This window comes from Sus scrofa, chromosome X, assembly GCF_054392235.1.
Source record: "Sus scrofa isolate SSC_HxYL_T2T_F1_AM1 chromosome X, Sscrofa_HxYL_maternal_Yorkshire_Landrace_v2.0, whole genome shotgun sequence".
In the NCBI taxonomy this organism is placed as follows: Eukaryota; Metazoa; Chordata; class Mammalia; order Artiodactyla; family Suidae; genus Sus; species Sus scrofa.
In genome coordinates this window covers 34,281,494-34,292,879 of record NC_139401.1, presented here as the reverse complement: position 1 = coordinate 34,292,879, position 11,386 = coordinate 34,281,494, and positions in this window count along the sequence as shown.

The window sequence follows — 11,386 nt, the reverse complement described above, 5'->3', positions numbered from 1 at the left end:
GAGTCATAGCTTGAAATGTACATTTTGAATTCAAATCCTATAATTCAGTCAGTATTATCTTATTTTTATAATGATTTTCCTGAATAAGTTGAAAGCTTGAATGACTGAAAAAAAAAATTCACAAGCAATCAGTCAGCCAGTAAGTAGATAAGCAACAATTCTAGCAAATTTGAAAGACTGATAAGTGTTCAAAATGTGTCAGTTAAGAAATGTGGAGATATTTTCAATCCATTTATAAACAAACTATAAATATAACTGCATTTCTACAGAAGAGAACAATAACAGCTACAAGAAAGAACACCCTTCTTCTGCTTCAGTGGAACCAGAGACTGTTTTACTCCAAGGAAATATCAAGGGTGTGGCACCTGCTGCCTATTTTTCTTGCGTACTTCTTTGGCAAGTGTTTTTGTTTAGTGCTTATGGAATGCAATGGATGGTTAGCTCATAACCTGCAAATCATTCCTTATATATTATTCTTTAGAGTCCATAGATTGTTTTCTGAATAGATTAAACCAGTTTCCTAAAATTTACATAAGAACAGTGACTCTGAAATTTCTAATGGTGGAAGTTCCAAAAAGATTCACAAGCTAGGAGGATCTTTAATTGTAAGTAAAAAAGACTAGGAAATATAAAATAACTGATGAATAGCTATAAATTTAATATATACTTTAATTTAGTAAAAGGAAACAGCAACAGCCATCTCTGTGGCTGCATTATGAGGATGAAGGGAATTGTATTGACAAAACTGTTTTTCTTAAATGTGAGAAGATATTGCTCTTTGCTAGCTATTAATCTCATCAAGTCTTTACAAGAAATACTTTTTCTGAGGCAGTGATGACATTTTCTTTCATACCATGCAATCCTTTTCTATGTAGGGTGCTGTAAAAAATAATCGTTGGGGGATAAAGAACTTGAACTTCACTTCTATTTACTGATGCAGAAGCATCAGTAAATAGAAATGTCAGTAATTAGAATCAGTAAATAGAAATGACACATCAGTTCTATTTGAATACAGCCTGATGTCAGTTCTTCTGAGTCATTGAAATTAAATCTCAAAGTACTTCTTTCCCTGGATAGAGCAATAGAAAAAATCCACCACCAATGATTAAGATAAAATTTTACAGCCAGTGCTGTAGTGTCAGGTCCCTTGACAATTAGGCATTTCAAAACTGTTATATCTACTATTTTCAGATGACATGGTATCATAAACAGAAAACCCTGAAGATTCCACACACACAAAAAAAAAGTAGACCAAATAAATGAATTCAGCAAAGTAGCAGGATACAAAATCAACACACAAAAAAGTGAGTTGCATTTCTATACACTAAAAAAGAATAATTTGAAAAGGAAATTAAGAAAACAATTCCAAAAAAAAAAAAAAAAAAAAAAAAAAAAGAAAACAATTCCATTTACAATAGCATCAAAAAATATAAAATACTTAGGAATAAACCTAGCCAAGGAGTTGAAAGATTTGTACACTGAAAATTATAAAACACTGTTGAAATGAATTAAAAAGAAACAAGGAAATGAAAGATATCCTATGTTTGTGGATTGTAATTTTTAATACTGTTAAGATGTCTATACAATCCAAAGTGATTTACTGACTCAATGCAATCTCTATAAAAATCTCAACAGTAATTTTTTTGCAGAAATAGAAAAAAAATCCTAAAATTTTTACAGAGTCACAAAGGAACCTAACTAACCAAAACTATCTTAAGAAAGAGGAACAAAGTTGTAGGCACCATACTTCCTGATTTCCAAATATATTACAAAGCTGTAGTAATAAAGACAGCAGTGTGATACCATCATAAAGACAGCTAATGAAATAGAACAAAGATCTCAGTAAAAAACCCTCATGTATATTGTCAAATGATCTCCAGCAAGGGTGCTAAGATCACTCCATGGGGAAAGACAGTCTCTTCTACAAATGGTGTTAGGGAAAGTGGATATCTATGTGCAAAAAAAAAAAGAAAAAGAAAAAAGAAAGAAAGAAAAGGAAAATGGAGTCTTACCTTACACCATACACAAAAACTGAAAAATTGAATCAAGATGGATAAGAGACTTAAACATAAGATTTAAAACTATAAAACCCCTAGAAGAAAACACAGGGTAAAATCTTTATGACATTAGACCTGGCAATGATTTATTGATGTGTGACACCAAAAATACAAACAACAAAAGCAAAAATAGACAAATGGGACTACATCAAACTTAAAAACTTTTGTGCATCAAAGGAAACCATCAACAGAATAAACAGGCAACTTATCAAATGGGAGAGAATATTTCTAAACCGTATGTCTGATAGGGGATTGATTTTCAGAATATATAAAGAACTATAACTCAACAACAAAAATAAAATAAAATAACCCAATTAAAAAATAGAAAAAGGACTTCAATAGCTATTTCTCCAAAGAGGATATATAAATGGTCAACAAGCATATTAAAAGATGATAAACATCACTAATTATAAAAGAAATGCAAATTAAAACCATAACGAGATATCACCTTACACTCATCTACTATCCAAAAAGTACAGAATAACATCTGTTGGAGAAGATACGGAGAAAATGGAACCCTGTGGACTGTTGTGGGATTGTAAAATGGTGCAACTGCTATGAAAAACAGAATGGAGGTTCCTCAAAAAATTAAAAATATAACTATCATATGATGCAGAAATTCCTACTTCTGGGGATATATCCAAAAGACTTAACAGCAAGGTATGAAAAAGGTATTTGCACACAAATGTTTATTGCAGCTTGTTCACAAGAGCCCAGAGGTGGAAGTAACCTAAATGTTATTGACAAATGAATGGATAAACAAATTGTGTAACACACACACACACATACACACACACACTGGGAAATTATTCATTCTTAAAAAGGAAGGAAATCCCATCACGTGCTACAACATGGATGAATCTTGAGGACATTATGCTAAGTGAATTAATCTAGCCATAAAAATATAAGTACTGCATGATTTCAAAAGTATCTTAAGTCAAATTCATAGAAACAGAAAATACAATGGTGGTTTCCCTGGGCTAGGGGGAAAGAAGGGAGGGGGAGCAGCTGTTTAATGGGTATGTAGTTTAAGATTTGCAAGATGAAAAAGTACTGAACTGTACTCTTAAAAATGGTTAGGATAGTGGAGTTCCCGTCGTGGCGCAGTGGCCAACTAGGAACCATGAGGTTGCGGGTTCGGTCCCTGCCCTTGCTCAATGGGTTAACGATCCGGCGTTGCTGTGGCTCTGGCGTAGGCCGGTGGCTGCAGCTCTGATTCAACCTCTAGCCTGGGAACCTCCATATGCCGCGGGAGCGGCCCAAGAAATGGCAAAAAGACCAAAAAAAAAAAAAAAAAATTGGTTAGGATAGTAAATTTCAGGTCATTTTTTTTTTACCACAACTTTAAAAAATTATACTTAGATTAGTTCAATAAGAATATTGTCAATTCTAGGAGTTCCTGTTGTGGCGCAGCAGAAACAAATCTGACTAGGAACCATGAGGTTGTGGGTTCGATCCCTACCCTTACTCAGTGGGGTTAAGGATCCGGTGTTGCCATGAGCTATGGTGTAGGTCACAGACGCGGTTCAGATCCTGTGTTGCTGTGGCTGTGGCGAATGATGGCAGCTGTAGCTCTGGTTTGACCCCTAGCCTGGGAACTTCCATATGCCGTGAGTGCCGCCCTAAAAAGAAAAAAAAAAAAAAAAGAATATTGTCAATTCTAGCCATCCTTCTTACAAGAGAATATAACATGGGACTCTTGAACAACATGAGAGTTAGGGATGCCGACCTCTGCAGTCCAAAATCCGTGTATAACTTGACAGTCAGCCCTACAACACTAACCAAGTCTGTGAAATATATTTTTAGAGCACTGATCTGAGGAAATGTATTTTCAAATGAAGAATGAATGACTGTCACCCTCAGTGTTGATCGTTTGGTTGTCAGTACTACCAACATAATGTTCAAGCTCATTTTCCTATAATTTCAGCCATTTTTAGAGAAAGAATACTTGAAGTGTGGCATATTTTTATCTCCAAGAAAAATATTTAAGAATTTAGACTTATGTGAAATGACCACTACAAATAAAGATACTAATCTTTTAAATTATTTTTTGTCCATCCACAGCATGCAGAAATCCCCTAGCCAAGGATTACACCTGCACCACAGCAGCGACCTGAGCCAACATAGTGACAACCCACATCCTTAACTCACCGCACCACCAGGACACTCCAGGTCTACTAATCCTATCCATGTTAGGTTTGTTTTTCACATCATGGACAAAAATAATCCCCTCCTACTTACAGGGCCATTTTTGCAGGTCAGAAGGCTCTATCTACCAAACTGCCAGTAAACACAATACTATACTCTCTGTCATTGAGCTATTTCATATTCTAGTTATTTGGCCATAAATTAGTGTCCCAGTTCCTTGGAAGAAATTAGTGCGATTCAGGGTTCATTTCTTTTATTACAACCATAGGGATAAAATAAACTTCAGAAGCTTTTTTATTTTTTTGCTGTTGTTAAAATAGACGCCTCTTAGCAGCATTTTATGCAATGAAGAATTTTCTCTTCTCTTAAAAATATTTCTTATAAATGTGCATCTAACCTTTACCAACGGTAGAAATGTTAGCGTCATCCTTCATATTTTTCTCTTCCTTAGAAAAAATCACCACAATTTGCTCGTTCTACCAAATAATGTAAACAAATCTATTCTTTTTGACCAACAGCCAGTGTTGAGCTTGTTAAAAGTGTAGACTCTGAAATAACCTTTTCTGGGTTTATGCCCAAGCTCATCTATCTCTTAACTATGATCTTCAGCAAAGTGCTTAAGCTTTCTCCACTACAGTTTCCTAAAAATGTGCATAATAATAATAATTTCTATGGAATGGTTGTTATATTAAATGACTCATTATGTTAAAAGGTTATGTATTTGGCACATACCAACTGCTAAATAACATTAGGTTTTTTTGGTTTTTTTTTTTTTTTTTGTCTTTTTGCTATTTCTTGGGCCGCTCCCGCGGCATATGGAGGTTCCCAGGCTAGGGGTCGAATCGGAGCTGTAGCCACTGGCCTACGCCAGAGCCACAGCAACGCAGGATCCGAGCCGCGTCTGCGACCTACACCACAGCTCACGGCAACGCCGGATCGTTAACCCACTGAGCAAGGGCAGGGACCGAACCCTCAACCTCATGGTTCCTAGTCGGATTCGTTAACCACTGCGCCATGACGGGAACTCCCTAAATAACATTAGTTTTTATCAGTGCTGTCTCTATTATCATTGTCATAGTTTCAAGTCCTGTGATCTCATCACGGTAGAGCTATAATAATCACTGAATTGGTCCACTTCAATTCCATTCTCCAAATACCCTCTAGAGTGATCAATCTGGTATACAAATCTGACCACATCACTCCTACACTTACAATACATCTACAGCTTCCTGCCACTGAGAGGACAAAAGACAAAAGGTCCTAATAGGGCAAACAAGAGCCTCCATGATTGGATCCGGTATTATCTCTCCAGCGTTAGCTCATGTCATGCAGCTGCTCATATTACATTTCCAGGGTATGTCATGTTGTATTGTACCTTCATACAAGAGCTTTCTCTGGCCACCAAAACCCATTTCCTCACCTGTATGTTATGCAAAAAGTGCTGGGGAATCAACACTTCCCAGGAGAAACTTTTAATCAATAACAGAAGCTGATGTATAAAATCTCCTCCTCCCTTCATCCCTTAGTAATCACTTAGGAATAACTCTGACATGTATATTCTACATTGTCCTTCAGAATTTCCCAGCAGGATGACGCTCAGGTCAACTGCTTGAAATCAAACTTTTTATTCACCATCAACTCTTCACCATCTTACTTCCTCACTGGTGTGTCTTGGTGTCACCTTTCAAATGAACTACTTGTTTTCAAATCCCAGTGTTTGGGTCTGTTTTGGGGGAAATCCCAAACTAAGACCTTACTATGTTAATCTAGATAATTAACATTACTTGCAGCCAGACATCTCATGACTAAACACAATTAATTTTTTTTGCTCACTTTGTGAAGTCTACTGAAGACTGGTCAGTCCTCCATATTGTTGCCATGCCATCTGGAACACACAGTTTCCTAGGTCATGTCAGCAGTTAAAGCAGGATGAAAGAGGCACCCCTATTTTTAACTGCCTAAGATAAGAAGTGACTTATGCTACTTTCCTTTATTGTCCATTGGCCAGAACTTGTTATGTAGTCTAACATAACTGCAAAGCAGATTGTTAAATATAGACGGTAAAATTGGTGAGCATCAACTGTTTCTCCTCTACCCAGTCTCTCATTATTCTACAAAGTGCATTATGGCTCAATACCTCAGCCCTATGATATTAGATCAGAGATCTTTCCTATGCGATTTCCTAATGCTTTTTATAAATCTCTATTCATTATACAAATATAATGTATGTTTTTGCTGGTCAGGCTGAACTACCACCCAGCGAGTTCCTTAAGTAAAGAGATAATATCTTGCCTTTCCTTTACTCCAGATTTTCAATAGAAAATCTGCTTCTCTTGTCTCTATGGTCAATATTTTTAAAGATTCTAATTTTTGATAATCAGATTCCATAAGCCTTTAGGTCTATATTCCATAGTTGTCCAAATGGAAATTTATGACTAGGGAGAAATCAGAAAGAAGTTCAGGATGGTGTTTTATCCATCTCTCTGTCACATCAATTGTCCATTTCCTAGTATTTTTGGAAAAAGTGAGAAGAAATAGAACATTAACATAGAGATTAAATTGAGTGATTTTTACCTCTTATTTTCAGACTACCAATTTGGAAAATGGTTGTCCATATTTTATACTAATAACTATGGTTTATATTTTGCTGATTTCTAGTAGACATGGGTGATAATTCCTATGACACACTAAAATATTGTTTGTCTCTAATTTTTACCAACAATTATAAAATTATCGGGATTAACCCTTATTATTACAGTTACTCCTTTCTTTACAATATATAATCTTTTGGGAGAGAGTCGAAATGAAACAATATATTTTATATTTACATAGTCCAAATAAAAGAGAAAAATAATATACATATAGGAAAGTAGAGCATGTGCGAAGTGGCTTTTATTTGAAGCAGTATGGCAGACTTGAGACCTTGAATATCTCTTCTAAGGAAAATAACAAAAAGTTGCATTGAATCTAAGCATCTTTTTTTTTAATGTTACCACTGATCTGGCAAGAAATAAAGAATAGGCAAATGACAAAAAATAAAATGAAAATAAAAATCCCAAGACATAAGAGAAATAAAGGTAGGTTTATCCTCAGGGCATGTGTAAACCTTGGTGACTTTGAGCAGAGCATTCTCTGTTGCCATGAATGACACAGGGACAAGAGAAGAGCCTCAGGCCTGCCCAAGGCTAGAGTCTGATACAATTCTCAGGTTAAAACTAGGATCCAGAAGGGATAGAACTTCCATATAGTGGTAATAGAAATAAACCAAGGGGGCAGCAAGTAAAGTTGCCTGTCTTGACATTCACCTTACATGGAAGAGGAATACAATCTTCCCTGAGAATATTTAAACAAATGCAGTCCTCACATATGTTTGTAGCCCAAATTCACATAACCAGAAACTTTAAGAAAAGCATTTGAAAAGTGCTCTGGACCCCCTAGTTGGGGAAAACAATTGCAACTCAGCCCACAAATAAGTCCCACAGATAACAATCTAAGAGATAGGAGATCACAGGAAAAAAATACAAAACTATGGAAACCAGTTATAACTAAGAGGCAGAATCAATGTGCAAACAATTTCAATGTTGGAATAATCAGAAGAAGAATATAAAGTAACTATGATTATATATTTCAAAACATGAAATAGAGGTTTGAAAGTATAAAAACAAAATAAGGAACAATTAACAAGAGCCTACTCTAGAGCACAGGAAAATCTACTCAATAGTTTCTGATAACTTATATGGCAAAAAGAATGGATATATTTATATGTATAACTGATTTACTTTGCTTACACCTGACACTACTATAACATTGTAAGTCAACTATACTCCAATAATTTTTAAAAAATAAATAAGGGACAATCAAAAATAAGAATTAAGATCTAAAATAGACTCAAAAAATTTATAGAGGCATTCCCTTGTGGCTCAACAGGTTCAGGATCTCCAGTGTTGCCATTGCTGTGGTGTGGGTTTAGTCATTGGCCTGGAAACTTCATGCCAAGGGTGCAAACAAAAAATAGCCAAAAAAAAAACAACCCCAAAACACACAAAAAAGCAAAAAAAAATGTAGGATATAGCTAAAGCACTACTTAGAGGAACTTTTATCATAATAAACCTCCCCAAAATAGTGGGGAATAAATAATAAAGATCATAAATAAATAACATAGGAACAAAAGAGGCCAAAAAAAGAAAAACCCACAGAACAATTATTTGAAAAGACTAATAACTTACACAAATCTCTGATCATATTAACAAATAAAATAGAGAAGGCAAAATGGACAATATTAGGAATGAAAGAGATAACTACCGATACAACAGTGGTTAAAAATATAAAATAATATTATGCAAAATTTTGTTAATAAATTTAAAATACTATATGAAATGAGAAAAAGTTTTGAGAAAAACGAAACCTAACTGCACTGGTTCAATTAGAAAAAATAGAAAACCATTAAAATCCAAAATCAGTAGTTTAAGTTATGCTACCAAAGAACGTGCTATAATCAGATGGCTTTGGAGATGAGTTCCAGAATACATGAAATAACAAAGCATTCTAATAATAAACCAAATTTTCCAGTAGACAAAAAGAAGGAATATTTCCTCCAACTCATCTGATAATGACATAATATCCTTAATAGCTATTATTAATAGTGTTTTTAAAAGTTAGAGAACTGGACTCCTTGGAGAAATGTCTGATTCTTGGACTGGGACTGAAAATGTATATAATAAGCCTGGAGCATCTTTTAGTGGCAGAAAGAAAGAAGTGTCAGAAAAACAAAACAAAAGAAAACAAAATAGTTCAATGGTTTGGGTACTCAAAGGAACACAGGAGCCAACATTTGAGTATCAAAGTAAGGGACACATTATTGAAATGTAACTCAAAGTAGAAAATAAGTATCCATGGATCATAGTGATATTAATAAATAATTAATTAGAAAATTAAGGGATAAGAAACAAGTCTCTAATGTAGAAGAATTCCAAATAATTTATGTGAATATTCCTCCTTCAAGGGAGGAGGAGCATAAGTCTCGATTCCTTTTTTTTTTTTTTTTCTGGCCACCCCTGCAGCATATGCCTGTTCCTGGGCTAGAGATCAAATCCAAGACACAGCTGCAACCTACGCCACAGCTGCAGCAATGCTGTATCCTTAATCCACTCTGCCACAGTGCTAATTCCAAGTCTCTACTCCTTAATGGTGGGCTGTGTATAATGACTTTCTACCAGAGTATACTATGAAAAGTTATAGGAACATTTCATGAATACAGAAGCACTATTCATGAAGAAAATAATGACAACCTGAATATAGTCTTGTTGAAAAAAAAAAAAAAGCTCCATCATTACTAAATTGGTATTATCCCAGGAATTATTATTATTATTATTATTGTGATTATTATTTGTCTTTTTGTCTTTTCTAGGGCCACACTCAAGGCATACAGAGGTTCCCTGGCTAGGGGTCCAATTGGAGCTGTAGCCACCAGCCTACGCCAGAGCCACAGCAACACCAGATCTAAGCCGTGTCTGTGACCTACATCACAGCTCACAGTAACGCTGGATCCTTAATCCACTGAGTGAGGCCAGGGATCAAACCCACAACCTCATGGTTCCTAGTAGGATTCGTTAACCACTGAGCCACAACGGGAACTCCCCAGGAATTATTTTAATATTAATAAAATATGAATAAAATTATCTACATTAAGAGACTATAGGAGGGAAAAAACACATGATCATATAAAGAGATCAATAAAACACCTTTGATAGAATTTAACATTGTTTCCTAATAAGAATACTTAGAAAACTAGAAATAAAAGGAAATCAATAACTATGGAAGGCAGATGAGCAGTTGCCAAGTCTAGGTGACAGGAGTAAGGATGGAGATGTGGGGAAGAGGGATTGACTGCAAAGGAACATGAAGGAACATATTGGGGTGATGGTGGAGTCTACACAATATATGCATTAGTCAAAAATCAAATTTTGTTTTCATATTCTTTTGATAAATACTCAGAGGTGGGATATCTGAAGATGTATATTCGTTGTAGCACTATCTAGACAAGAACTAAGATATGGAAACAATTTATGTGCCCGTCAACAGATGAATGGATAAAGAAGATGTGATGTATATAGACAATAGAATACTTCTCAGCAATAAAAAAGGTGAAATCTTGCCATTTACAACAACATGGATGGACCCTGAGGGTATTATGTTACGTGAAAACTCAAATGGAGAAAGAAAAATACCATATGCCTATGCTTTCGCTCATGTGTGAAATATAAAAAACAAATCCAAAAAAATCCCAAACACAAAATAAATGAATAAACCAAACCAAACGCATAGATACAGAGAACAAAATAGTAGTTACCAGAAGGGAGGGGGGTAGGGTGAAATGTGTTAAAGAGATCAACTTCATGGTGAAACATGGAAACTAAATTTTTGGTGGTGAGCACACTGTAGTATATATAGAAACAGAAATATAATATGTACACATGAAACATCTAATATTACCTCAATAAAAAATAAATTTTAAAAATCATTGAATTGCAGACTTAAAGTTTGTGAATTTTACTTTATGTATATTTTACTTCAATAAAGCTGACAAAAGGAGTTCCTGCTGGGGCACAGCAGGTTAAGGATCTGGCTCTATCTTTGTGGTAGCACAGGTTTGATCCCCAGCCTGGCACAGTGGGTTAAGGAATTCAGTCCCTGACCTGGAATCTTCCATATGCCGCGGGTGAAGCCAAAAATAAATAAATAAATAAATAAATAAATAAATAAATAAATAAATAGGAGTTCCTGTCGTGGCTCAGTGGTTAACGAACCTGACTAGTAACCATGAGGTTTCGGGTTTGGTCCCTGGCCTCGCTCAGTGGGTTAAGGATCCGGCGTTGCCATGAGCTGGGGCTTGGATCTGGCGTTGCTGTGGCTGTGGCACAGGCCGGCGGCTACAGCTCCGATTGGACCCCTAGCCTGGGAACCTCCATATGACGTGGGTGTGGCCCTAAAAAAAAAAGATTAAAATTAAATAAATAAAAAAAAGAACCTGATAACTTGATAAAAGACACCTACAAAAACAAAAACTGACAAAAATGCTAAAACTTCTTATGTTCCACTTGTGTATTAACTCTGATTTCATCTGCTGCAGCAGCCACTTCTATGCTGCCTTTAATGAGTTTGTGCAACAGTTACTTTCAGGA